Genomic DNA, 14,227 nt, shown 5'->3' on the forward strand with positions numbered 1-14,227 from the left:
CATGTTCATCGAGGGCACAGTGGAAGATTCTGTGGCTTTAAGAAGTACCTAAGCAGAATATGAAGTTTGAAATTCTGATCACATTCATCATGACTATCTTCTGAATATAATAAGAAAAGGAGAGGCTTGACATTTTGCACATATTTTGAAAAATGACAATTGCACATATCCTTAGGAAAAGGAAAAGCTTATAGTGTAAGTGGAAAAGTTTAGTGTTTATAGAGATTTCCACTTTGAACATGAAAGACAAAGAAGATCTGAATTATTCTTCTGCCTAAACAACTATAAACTGGACAAAATATAGGAAACAACTGTTTTCAAACACTGAATAAAGGCGACACAGGACTGTGATCCCAGACTACTGCTCTCAAAGGGCAATAAGTCAGAGAAACCTCTAGTTTTCCACTTGGAGGTTATTTCCAGGCAATGGTACAGAGAAGAATAACCCCAAAAGAATCCAGCACTATTGCTGAGTTGAAAAGACACAGATCAAAGTTTAGAGAGGCCAAGGCAGCTAGAATTTTGTGTGTGGGTGCAGGATACAGACTAACTGAGAGGAGAGATCTACCTAAAGAAAGAGGTCCAAAAAAATGCCTGAGGGTCCTATTGGATCTTTGGCTGAATACAATTTGCGCATGTAGAAAGTGAAACCGCAAGAGGCCAGGCAAAATCAAAATCAACCTCTAAGGAAAGAGTATTACCAGGAAGCTGTTAGATAAAAATTGTAAGAGCTCACAAAGGGCCAGGAATTGTTAAAGTTTCCCGTATCCAAAGTGGAAAGATCTTGCTGAACATGGAAGCCAACAGTGACCCCAGAAGGGCCATGCCTTAGAAATGAAGTTAAATTAGTCCCACCACGGGGGCACCTGGGTGGCTCAGTTGGTTAAGCACCTGCCTGTAGCTCAGGTCACAATCCCAGGGTCCTGGAGGCCCTGCCTCAGGCCCCGCATCGGGCTCCCCGCTTAGTGGGGGTCTGCTTCTCCTTCTCCCTCTGTACTCTCTCTCAAGTAAATAAATAAAGTACTTTTAAAAAAAAATAAAAATAAAAAAATAAATTAGTCCCACCGTAAAGGCAATTCTGGGTTTGCCCTGAAACTGCTTAAAAATAAGCCATGAAAGGACCAAACTTACCTGCAAGTAACTTAGCAGTATACCATAAAAATTATGACATTCTTTAATGTAATACAACAAAATCCAGCAAACAACATAAAACAATGATGAGCATATAATAATCAAAAATATAGTAATTATACGATAATCAAAATTATAAAATACAGCATAAAAATAGGCTTATGGGTAAGCAATAAAACATGACCCGTGAACTAGAAAACCATAGCCAATATTAACAGAACCAGAAATGAACAAGATGAGCAAATCAGGAGACGAAGATGTTAAAACAGCTAAAATAAATGTATTTGCTCAACAACATAATAGAATATCTGAATATAATGAGGAGACCAGGAAACCTATAAGAACGAATCAAATGGAACTTCTAGAGATGAAAAATATAATGTCTGAAATAAAATATCATTGGAAGGGATTTATTGTAGATAAGCCACTGCAGAAGTAAACCTGGAGACCGAAGAATAAAACTATTCAAAAAAGGAGAGAGAGGGGGAGCAAAGATGTTCCCCTCCCCCAAATGAACAGACTCAGTGACCTGTGGGACAGTACCAGCAATCTAACATATGTTTAACTGAAGCATGAAAACAAAAGAGGTAGAGCAAGGTTGGAAAAAATAATGGCTGAGAAAATTTCAATTTGTTGAATACCTCAAACGCACAGTTCCAAGAAGTTCAAGGAATCCCACACAGGATAAACACAAACATACATTCACACGTACACATAAAGTACATCATAAACCAATTACTGAAAACAGTGATGAAAAATCTTAAAAGAAGCTGGAGGAAAAAAGGTACATTACATACAATGGAACAAAGATAAGAATCACCACAAATTTCTCCTCAGAAGGTATCCAAGCCAGGGGCGCCTGGGTGGCACAGCGGTTAAGCGTCTGCCTTCGGCTCAGGGCGTGATCCCGGCGTTATGGGATCGAGCCCCACATCAGGCTCCTCTGCTGTGAGCCTGCTTCTTCCTCTCCCACTCCCTCTGCTTGTGTTCCCTCTCTCGCTGGCTGTCTCTATCTCTGTCAAATAAATAAATAAAATCTTTAAAAAAAAAAAAAAGAAGGTATCCAAGCCAGAAGACAACAAAATAAAATCTTTAAAGTTCAAAAAGGTAAAAACAAGGCGACCTACTATGCAGAAGAGAGTTCACATAGCAAACTCAAGACTGCTATCCTTAGAAAACATTCCCTAACTAATACAGGTGGTTTACTGTGCCTACAGTGTTTGTGTAAACAATATGATTCATGCTAAACACCTGCTTTCCTTCTGGAAGACTGGTATTTTGATGCATGCTATGCAGAGGATGCTCACGTGACCAATAAAAACTTTGGATGCTAAGTCTCTAATGGGCTTCCCTGTTAGACAACATTTTTTCACGTGCTGTTAAACATGTCCTGTGTGACTCACTGGGATTAGACTCTTGGAAACCTATACTTTGTTTTCTCCAGACTTTACTCATGAACCTTTTCCCTTTACTAATTTGGCTTTGCATCCTTTCACTGTAATAAATCGTATGTCCTGAGAATTCTCCTAGTGAACTACCAAACCTGAAGGCAGTCCTGGAGACTCCTAACACACTAAAATTCAGTGTCAGAAAAAATAGCTTTCTGAAATGTTTATAAAATACTTTTTTTAGACAAATAAAAGCTGAGAGAATTTGTCAACAGACTTGTACATTAAAAAAATGCTGTGAAAGAATTTCTGCAGAAGAAAAATGATAAACAAAAACATGAATCTATATAAAGGAATGAAGAGCACTAAAATGAGTAAATATGTGAATAAAAATAAAATAGATTTTCTTTCTTATTTTAAAAGAATAATAATCTATTATGGGATTTGTAAAATATACAGAAGTAAAACATGACATTTGGAAAAGTGATGGGATAAGGAAAAATATACTGTGCTTAAAGTCACACATTATATGTAAAGTGATAGATTATTATTTGTAGGAAGACTGTGATAAGTTAAAGGTGCTTATTATAACCATGTCAACCACTGAAAAAGAAAAAAAAGGAAAAAGAGTTACAGTTCATAAGGCAATAGTGCAGATAAAATGGAATACTAAAATGTACTCAATTCAAAAGAAGGTAAGAGTAAAAAAAGCAAAGAGATGGGACATGGGAAACAAATAGCAAGATGGCAGACATAAGCCCAATCACATTATATAACTTAACCTGACTGAAAGGAAGAGATTATCAGATTGTATAAAATGTTGTCTAAAAAGAAATCCATTTTAAATATAAAAAACAAAAAGGTTAAAATTAAAGGATTATAAAAATACACCAGGCTACCATTAATCAATAAAGAGCTGTAATAGCTATCTTAATATCAGATAAAGTATATTTCACAGCTAAGATACTTACCAAAGATAAATAGGGTCATTTCATAATGATAAAGGGATTGACTTAATCATGAAGATATAAGAATTCTAAACTAAACAGCTTCAAAATACATAAAGCAAAAACTGATAGAATTACAAGGAGAATAGACAAATCCACAATTACTGTCAGTGATTTCAACACTACTGTTTCAATATGTGATAGAACAAGTACACAAAAAATGAGTAAGGATATACCAGACTTGAACAATACTATCAACCAATTTGATCTAACTGAATTTAAAGGACATTCCACCAACAGTGGAATATACATTCTTTTCAAGTACACACAGAACTATTACCCAAGAGACTACATTCTGAGCCATAAAACCATTTTCAATAAATTTTAAGAATTTTAAATCATAAAAAATATATTCTATTATCACAATGGAATTAAACTAAAAATTAAAATCTGAACATCTTTAAAATCCCCAAACATCTAGAAACTAAATGATACTCTGTTATCTTAAAAAAGGTCTGAAATCAATGACCTAATCTTCCACCTTAAAAAATTAGTAAGAGTACAGCAAAATAAACCTAAACAGTAAATAAAGTGTTCTCTCCTTTTCTTTAAAAAAAAAAAAAAAAAAAAAAAAAAAAAAAAAAAAAAGTAAGCAGAAGATGAGGGGTGTGGGGGATAAGAAGAATAAAAGGTTACAACCAAACAGAAAACAGGTGGAAAAAAAGTCAATAAGACCAAAAGCTACTTTTTTGAGATTAGTAAAACACAAAATGGTAAAGACACTTTGGAAGACAGTTTGGCAATCTTATAAAACGAAACATATTCTTATACAATCCAGCATTCATACTCCTTGGGTACTGACCCAAATGAGTTGAAAACATATCTCTACACAAAAACCTGGATATTAATATTTATATAAGCCTAATTTGTAATTGTCACAACTTGAGGGGTGCCTGGGTGGCTCAGTCTTAAGCATCTGCCTTCAGCTCAGGTCATGATCTCAGGGTCCTGAGATGGAGCCCCTTATGGGACTCCCTGCTCAGCGGAGAGTCTGCCTTTCCCTCGCCCTCTGCCCCTCCCCTACCAGCTTGTGCACACTCTCTAATAAGTGAATAAAAATTTTTTTGGTAGTAAGTGAATAAAATCTTTAAACAAAACAAGACAGAAACAAACAAAAAATTTGAAAGCAACCAAGATGTCCTTCAGTAGCTGAATGGATAAACTGTGGAACATCCATACAGTGAATTATTCAGGGCTTTAAAAAGAGCTATCAAGCCATGAAAAGACATGGAGGAAACTTAAATACATATTACTAAGTGAAGGAAACCAATGTGAAAACGCTATACACCATATGACATTCTGGAAAAGGCAAAACTATGCCAGGAGTTGGGGAGGGAGAAATGGAACAGGAAGAGCACACAATTTTTAGGGTAGTCAAACTACCTATATATATGCTATGATGGTGAATACATGTCATTAAACATTTGTCCAAACCCATACAACACCAAGAGTGAATCCTAACGTAAACTATGGACTTTGGGTGATAATCATGTGTCAGTGTAGATTCATAGAGCATTGGTGGTGAGAGAGGTTGTGCATGTGTGAGAGCAGGGGTATATAGAAAAATCTGCACTTTCCACTCAACTTTGCTGGGAACCTAAAACTGCTCTAAAAAACAAAGTCTGTTTTAAAAGAAAATTTTAAATCCATGAAACCAAAAGCTGGTTCTTTGTTATAAGTAAAACTGATAAACCTCTAGCAGATTAATCAGGAGGAAAAAAGGAAAAGAGGCAAAACAATATCAGAAATAGGAGGGAGAAATTATAGACATTAAAAGAATAAAGGGAGGGCACTTGTGTGGCTCAGTTGGTTGAGTGACTGTCTTGGGCTCAGGTCATGATTCCAGGGACTTGGGATCCAGTCCCACATTGGGCTCTCCCTGCTCTGTGGGACGCCTACTTTCCCTCTCCCTCTGCCTGCAGCTCCCCCTGCTTGTGCTCTCTCTCTCTCTCTGCGTCGAATAAATGAATAAAATCTTTAAAAAATAAAGAAAGAAAGAAATGTTATGAACAATTCTATGTCAATGAATTTAACAGTTCAGATGAAATAGATAAATTCCTTGAAAGACAAACTACCAAAGCTCACTTAAAAAGAAATAAATAGAATAATCCTTTTATCAGTTAAAGAAATTGAAACTAGTTTAAAATCTTTCCATAGACAGAACTCCAGGCCCAACTGGCTTCATTGGTGAATTCTACCTGAAATATAAGGAAGAAATAATACCAAACCTAAAAAACATCCAGAAAACTGAAGAGGAAGGCGAAGATACTTCTCGACTCATTCTACAAGGCCAGCACTGTCCTGATATCAAAACCAAAGGCATTCTAAGAAACTATAGACCAAATCTCTCATGAATACAGACACAAAAATTCTTAACATTTCTGTAAATCAAACCCAACAATACATAAAAAGTATAATGCATCATGACCAAGTGGTGTTTTTATGAGAAAAGCAAAGTTGGTTTACCAGTTAAAAATGAATTAATGTTTAAAAAAAAAAAAAACCTTTATTTAAGATTCTATCCTTTAATGTGGAATACATGCTCTCATTTTCTTATTCTTTATACACTCATGTTAACACTCTTCTTCATTTGCAAGAAGAATAAAATCTTCCTCAAAGAAAAGATGTAATGATTACATGAAAGGAGTATGAGAAATATAATGAAGGGAGGAGTAAGACAGGGAGGGAGAATGTGATTGATTCCTGGGTTGCAGTAATTTTAAGGTTAGTCTCTAAATTTCAGTGTTTTCCTTTACAAAATGGGGACACTAATACTCTTACATCAGGTTGAAGGAAAAATAAAGTGCATAAATGTTAGGTACTTGGTATGCTTGTACAGAGTAACGAAGTCAACATACGTTAGTTCCCTTTTCCTTTTGAAATCTATATACAATATTTCTCATATAAAAGAAAAAGGCAAACTGCAGAACTAGTCTTCTCATTTAGAAAAGAGATTGCCCCAAATACAACATGACAGACAGAAGCAACTAGGTCAAAACAAAAAGGTAAATGACGTTAATTCAAGAAGCACCTATGTTTCGTTTCACATTTTATTGTAATAAAATACAGAGAGAAACTATATTTAACATAGGTTATTAACATATTCAGATTCCACTTGTACATTAACCTAATGTTAGACATGATGAATATATTAAATAGCATTTTAAAAGTCAAATTCCTCACCATCATCTTAATTTCATTCAACTCCAAATAGGAACTTTTGCCTCATCAGAGTTCTCAGCAATGAATTGCAAATCTCCTTTGGCAATAACAATCAAACTCCACCCACATTTCTGTGGGAGACCTTAGAGGTCTTCAAAAGAATAATGTCCCAAGAAAGCAAAAGTGCATTTGAGAAAACAGTCAATAACTGGAATAAATAAATAAATGCATCCATCATACTCTGCAAGCCGCATAAAGCACTATAGCTTACATTTACTCTATCGCTGCTACCTTCAAAAACTGCTTTAACCAAAACACCGGGACAAAAATTTGAAGTAAAAAAAACTGTAGGCAATACCTGAAAAGTTGCTACTAGAATACACTTACTAGACTCAAGCATTCAAACAGCTGTTTATAATAAAACATCTTTTACTCACTGGGCATCTAATTTCAAAAAAGTTGCACACACCCTTATCTTCTACTGATAGATCTTGAATACTCAAAATCTAAGATCAATTATTTATTTTATAGGACCAGAATCTCCTGTTATTTAGGTTTTCTCCCTTTAAATGCCCACCAGTCTTTAATTAGTGTAAAAATTAAGACAATTTAAAAATGTGTTACTCTACACTTCTCTCATTTCTTTCACAACATTTTACTTGACTCCCATATAGAACTTGGGGAGAAGATACTTCAGCTTATAGAGAAGACAGCTGAAGGTCTGAGAGATGAAGTGATTTGCCCACGATCACACATAACTGGAAAGCAGTGAAGCTAGAATTAATTAGAACCCTAATCATTAGCCCAACTCACTTTCTACTTTATCACAATGCTCCAGGCAATTTTTGAAGAGAGAAAGGAGATACAAATCAAATCACTAAAGTCTCTATGTAAATGGCAGCTAAGTCAATTATCTGTAGGTGAAAGAGGTTAAAACTTATTGGTTACAAGGAGATACAGATTCAAATTTGCCAACTATCTCCAATCTTTTCACTATTTCAACATTCTCTCTTTAAAGAAAGGAACGCTTAATAACTGCCATATTGCTTTATATGACAGAAAACTCTGAACATGGGCAATTAAATCAATAAAATATGACTAAGCACAGTTTGACTCATTATAAAAGTCTAACAGAAAAAGAATGGGTAAGAAACCTCAGAGCACTAGGACACAACCAAAGCTGACACTGTGACTGCTCCAATATCCATTCCACAACTCTAAGTGGCAGCAACTAGGAAAACTGACTTCAGCTCAAGGGTGGGCTTATCACCATCCTCGCTGCCAGAAATTCAGAAATGAGGAGGAATCATGCCAATGAGACATAAAGAAAAGTTTTCTGGTGACGCCTGGCTGGCTTAGTCAGTTAAGTGTCTACCTTGGGCTCACGAATGGGATCAAATCCGGCATCCATTCCGAGTCCAAGCCCAGCTCTCTGCTCAGCAGGGAGCCTGCTTCTCCCTCTCCCTCTGCTGCTCCCCCTGTTCGTGCTCTCTCTCTCTCTCAAATAAATAAAATCTTTAAAAAAGAAAAAAAAGAAAAGTTTTCTGGTAGTTTCTGGTTAAGCCTGTCCTTTCTGTTCAGAGGAAGCTGTGGGGTGTTCCACTGGATGGGGAGGCCACCAAACGTGGGGTGCTCTGATTGGGCGGAGGCTGGTGGCTCAGATGGTCAAAGAATTCACCCAAGGCAGAACAAAGGAGATGAAAGTTTACTGAATTCACAAGGGAGCCACAGGCATGGCAGCAACAGAGCGATTGTCTATGATGAGGTGGTGTAAGGGGCCACAAGTCACAGGGCAGAGTGAGGGAGTATGCAGACATATGGAATTTTCCCTTTTTTGGTAAACTTAGGAACTGCGCCTGGCTGTAATATGTAATAGGTCAGTTAGGGCCTACGGTTATTTTGAGGTGGGTCGCTCAATGAGCCTGTTTGCATTTAGCTCAGTGGTCACTGTGGGCCCTTTTACCTTACTCAGGTTTCCATTGCTTGAACTTGTGGCCTAAAAGCAGCCTCTACAGACGCCAGACTTTTCCTCCTTGTAAAACATATGGCTCCTTACTGGCAACCATCATACAACTACAGAGAAAGTCCTGCCTCTGCATAAAGCCAGTATTATGGAGCCTAAAGTACAATGCAAAGAATCTGAATTCTTGGTGTCTTCAGTAAGGTAGTGACGAACTAATCCTGAAGATTACTGTCCTTTAAGACTTGATTTATGTTAAGACAAAAAACTTCCTTGTTGTGTAAGGCTGTTTGAAACGGGCCTTTGATACTCACATCCTAAAGAAGCCTATCTGAAACAGACACTGAGATAATACATCTAGCTGATGAATTACAAAAGGTGCCTAAAAACTAAAATGAGCTCCTGGATTTTTAAAAAGATTTAAGAGCACTTATTCTATTAGTAGGTAATTTAGATATAGTAATATAAAATGAAATATAGAATTTTGGAAAAGAAATGGAACAACTCTATGCTTATTTTTAGAATTAAAAAATGTACAAGTAATTTTTAATTAATAAAATTTCAATTAATAAAATTAATAATTTTATTATTAATATTTTCTGACTTGGATATTCCTGGAAGATATGGAGGCAGAGTCCATGAGGGGGAGAGGTGTCATTATTTTGCACTGTGATGCCCAACAGCTACAACTAAATTGAGGAGGTGTTTGGGAATCTGCAACAAAAATCATTGTTAATGGTTTAGGATCAGTCTTGGGAAATATTAAACCAACTATTGATTTCAGTCTTGGGTCTGACGTTCATTTTTATGAAAAATTTCTGGATGCCAAAATACAGGAAATGCTTATTAATTCCAAGTGCTACTAAAAGAAATAAGTCTACAAAAACACTGTTAAAAAAAGAAAACCACAGGCCCAAAATGGCATCACTTGGGCAAGGCAAGTAACCAAACCAGGGTTTTAACACCTAACCTAACTACAGTTTCAACCTCCCACAGAAATTAAGTCTTAACCTCTCCATCAGGAATTTTTTGATAAGCACCAGTGAGGAAATCTGTCACATGAGCCCTCTCCACCCCCCAAAGAAGGATGAGGAAATCCACCTAAATAATACCCCTTGCCCTTCTACCCAAGGGAAGGTGACCTTGCCTGGAACAATCCTTTCTTCTTTCACTAACAACTTTCTTGCTCCACTCTCCTTCCTATAAAAAACGTCCAGTTTGTACAGACCCTGGGAGCTCCCCTCTACTTGTTAGACGAGATGTTGCCCAATTCATAAATCACTTAATAAAACTAATTAGATCTTCAAATTTACTCAGTTGAATTTTGTTCTTTGACAATATCAAACAGGGATACACTTAAATTCCTAAACTACACTGCAATTTCTGCTGTTCTCCCACACCAGGTACCTTCTATGCCTCTGTTTATGATATTCTCTCCCTATTTGGGATGTTCTTCACCCCCTCATCTGGCTAAAATGATTCTTGCTCTAACCACCACTTGGCTCTCCCTTACCATGGCTTCCCAGAATCTTTCTCTAAAAGTATAAGGAAAAGGAAATGAGAGGGAATCAAAATAGTACGCTAGAAAAAATAAACACAGAGGAAGGCAGTAATGGAGGAACTGAAGAACAAAAGGGATATATATTTTTATTAAAAACACCTTACCTATAATTACTTTAAATGTAAACAGTTTAATTCTTCAATTAAAAAGAAGGGATTGGGGGGCACCTGGGTAGCCCAGTCGTTAGGCGTCTGCCTTCAGCTCAGGGTGTGATCCTGGCGTTCTGGGATGGAGTCCCACATCGGGCTCCTCCACTGGGAGACTGCTTCTTCCCCTCCTACTCCCCTGCTGTGTTCCCTCTCTCACTGGCTGTCTCTCTGTCACATAAATAAATAAAATCTTTAAAAAAAAAAAAAAAAGCAGGGATTGGGGGTGCCTGGGTGGCTCAGTCAGTTAAGGGTCTGCCTTAGGCTCAAGTCATGATCCCAGGGTCCTGGGACTGAGCCCACATCGGGCTTCCTGCTCAGCTGAGAGTTGGCTTCTCCCCCTCCCTCTGCTGCTCCCCATGCTTGTGCATGTACTCTCCCCCTCCCTCTGTCAAATAAATAAAATCTTAAAAAAAAAAAAAAGGCAGAGATTGTTAGAAAGGATTTTAAAAGATGATTGAACTATATGCTGTCTATAAGACTCATTCTGGATCCAAAGATTCAAAGAGGCTAAAAGTAAAAAAATGAACAAAGACATTCCTTACAAACGGTAACCAAAAGAGAGCTAAAGTGGTTATATTTACATCAGACAAAATAAGACTTACTTTTTAAAATTTATTTGAGAGAAAGAGTACAAGCAAGAGAGCACAAGTGGTGGGGGGGGGGCAGAGGAGGAGGGGGAGAGGGAGAGAGAGAAACCCAAGCAGACTCCAGGCTGAGCGCAGAGCCCCACTCAGGGCTCCATCTCCTGACCCTGAGATCATGACCTGAGCTGAAACCAAGAGTTGGATGCTTAACTGACTGAGTCACCAAGGCGCCCCAGACAAAATAGACTTTAAGTCAAAAATAGTTGTAGAAGACAAAGGAGGGCATTATACATCAATAAAAGGTAAATCCAGCATGAAAATACATCAAATATAAACATATGTACCTAACAACAGATCTTCAAAATATATAAAGCAAAAACTGACAGAACTGATGGGAGAAACATTCTATAGTAATAGCTGAATACTTCAATATTCCACTTTCAGTAGAAAAACCAGGCAGGTTTTTCTGGAAATAGGAAATAGAAGACGTAAGCAACCCTATAAGCCAACTAGACCTAACAGATATATACAGAACATTCCACTCAACAGCAAAACGGGGCATTCTGGAATATTCTTCTCAAGTCCACATGAACACTTTTTTTTTTAAAGGTTTTATTTATTTATTTGATAGAGAGAGAGCATAAGCAGGGGGAGCATCAGGCAGAGGGAGATGGAGAAGCAGGCTCCCTGATGAGCAGAGTGCTGGACATGGGGCTCAATCCTAGGACTCTGGGATCATGAACTGAGCCACCCAGGCACCCTGCATATGAACACTTTCAAGATAAACCATGTTATTAGGCTACATACAAAAATAAGTCTAAATAAATTTAAAAGACTGAAATCATACAAAGTACATTCTCTGAACACAAAATTAGAACTCAGTTAACGGAAGGAAAACTGGAAAACTTAAAGGTATGTGGAAATTAAACAACAACCTCCCAAACAGACTCGAACAACTAATTTATATTTAGTGCAAATATCTACGGTAAAAAAAAAAAGTTTTCAAGTCATTAATCTAACTTTACACCTTACGGAACTAGAAAAAGAAGAGCAAACTAGCAAAAGAAAGGAAATAATAAAGATTAGAGTCCAGGTAAATTAAACATAGAATAGAAAGACAACAGAGAGAATCAATGAAACCAAAAGTTGGTAGTTGAAAAGATAAAATGACAAACTTTTAGCTAGACTAACTAAGAAAATAACAGAAAAGACTCAAACTACTAAAATTAGAAATGAACATGGGACATTACTACTGACCTTAAGGAAATAAAATGGATCATAAAGAATACTACGAACAACTGAATGCCAACAAACTGGAAAACCGAGATGAAATGAACAAATTCCTAAAAGACATGACCTATAACAAGAGACTGAATGAGTAATCAAAAACCTCCCAACAAAAACCTCCCTCCAAAAATTGAAGGAACACTTCCTAACTCATTTTACGACACAAACATTGCCTTGATACCAAAGCCAGACAAAGATACCACAAGAAAACTATAGATGAGTATCCCTTTTAAACAGAGATGCAAAAGTCTTCAACAAAATACTAGTAAACTTAATCCGGCGGCATATTAAAAAGACTATATGCTTTGAGCAAGTAGTATTTATTCCAAGATTGCAAAGGTAGTTCAACATCTGAAAATAAATCATAGTAATACACCCTATTAATATAATGAGGGGGGGGGGAAACATGATCATCTCAATTAATGGAAAAAGGGCATGACAAAATCCAACACCCTTTCACAATAAAAAAAAAAAAATGCTCAGCAAACTGGGTGGGGGGGAAGCTTTCTCCCTAAGATCAAAAATAAGATAAGGATGCTCACTTTCACCACTATTATTCAAACATTATACCAGAAATTCCAGCCAGAGCAATAAGGCAAGGCAGAATAAAAGGGATCCAAATTGGAAAGAAAGAAGTAAAACTATTTCTATCTAGAGATGACATGATCTTATACATAGAAAATCCTAAAGACTCTACAAGAAAAATTATTAGAGCTAATAAAATTCAGTAAAGTTGTAGAGTATAAGATCAACACATAAAAACCAGTTGTATTTCTACACATTAGCAAAGAACAATCTGAAAAGGAAATTAAGAAACAATGTCACTTGCAAGAGCATCAAAAAGAATAAAACACTTAGGAATAAATTTAACCAAGGAAGTACAAGACATGTACACTGCAAGGAACAAAAGACTGTTGAAAGAAATTAAAGAAGACCTAAATCAGTGGAAAGACATAACATGTTCATAGGCTGGAAGACTTAAAACTGTGGTGATAAAATGTTCTAGAAATAGATAGTGGCAATAGCTGCACAACACTGTTAATGTATTAAATGTCACTTATTTGTACACTTAAAAATGTTAAATTTTACGTTATGCAAATTTTACCACAATTATTTTTTAAAAGACTCAGAACTGACACAAATATTAGAATTAGCATACGAGGACATTAAAATAGTCATTATAACCACATTCCACATGTAAAAACTTAAGGACATGGAAGATTTTTTTTTAAGAGTATTTATTTATTTATTTGACAGAGAGAGAGACAGCCAGCAAGAGAGGGAACACACGGCAGGGGGAGTGGGAGAGGAAGAAGCAGGCTCCCAGCAGATGAGCCTGATGTGGGGCTCGATCCCAGGACTCCAGGATCACATCCTAAGCCAACGGCAGACGCTTAACAACTGCGCCACCCAGGTGCCCCATGGAAGATTTTTTTTTTTTTAAGATTTTATTTATTTATTTGACAGAGACAGAGACAGCCAGCGAAAGAGGGAACACAAGCAGGGGGAGTGGGAGAGGAAGAAAGCAGGCTCATAGCAGAGGAGCCTGATGTGGGACTCGATCCCAGAACGCCGGGATCACGCCCTGAGCTGAAGGCAGACGCTCAACCGCTGTGCCACCCAGGCGCCCCCCCATGGAAGATTTTTTTTTAAATGAAAATGTTAGACATGAAAAGTAGAAGGACTTCATCACAAGCAGACCTACATTTTTTAAATGTTAAAGGACATTCTTTAGCCAGAAGAAAACTCCAAATACAAATATGGATCTACATAAAGGAATGAAGAACACCCGAAATGATCATTTCAAGGGTAAATATTTAAGATTTTGTTATACTATTTAAATCTCTTTAAAAGATAATTGTTTAAAAAATAGTAACAATGTAATGAGGTTTTATAACTTGTAAAAGTAAAATGGATAACAATGGCATAAAGGCTAAGAAAAGACAATGAAAGTATACTTTTGTATGGTTCATAATACTATACATAAAACATTATCTT

At 36.7% G+C, this 14,227-nt stretch overlaps 1 protein-coding gene across 3 annotated transcripts in view; it reads right to left on the minus strand.

The window, feature by feature from the left end:
• Window positions 1-14,227, minus strand: part of GLCE (glucuronic acid epimerase) — a 116,508-nt gene that overhangs the window by 83,501 nt on the left and 18,780 nt on the right. Inside the window, exon 1 of one of the 3 annotated variants that reach the window (XM_034660763.1) lies at window positions 1,929-2,093. The exons of the other annotated variants lie outside the window; for them this stretch is intronic. The gene's annotated coding sequence lies outside the window, so the exon portion shown is untranslated. Of the gene's footprint in view, window positions 1-1,928; window positions 2,094-14,227 lie in introns of those variants that run through there. 3 annotated transcript variants of the gene reach the window in all.

Source organism: Ailuropoda melanoleuca, chromosome 5 (genome assembly GCF_002007445.2).
Source record: "Ailuropoda melanoleuca isolate Jingjing chromosome 5, ASM200744v2, whole genome shotgun sequence".
Lineage (NCBI taxonomy): Eukaryota > Metazoa > Chordata > Mammalia > Carnivora > Ursidae > Ailuropoda > Ailuropoda melanoleuca.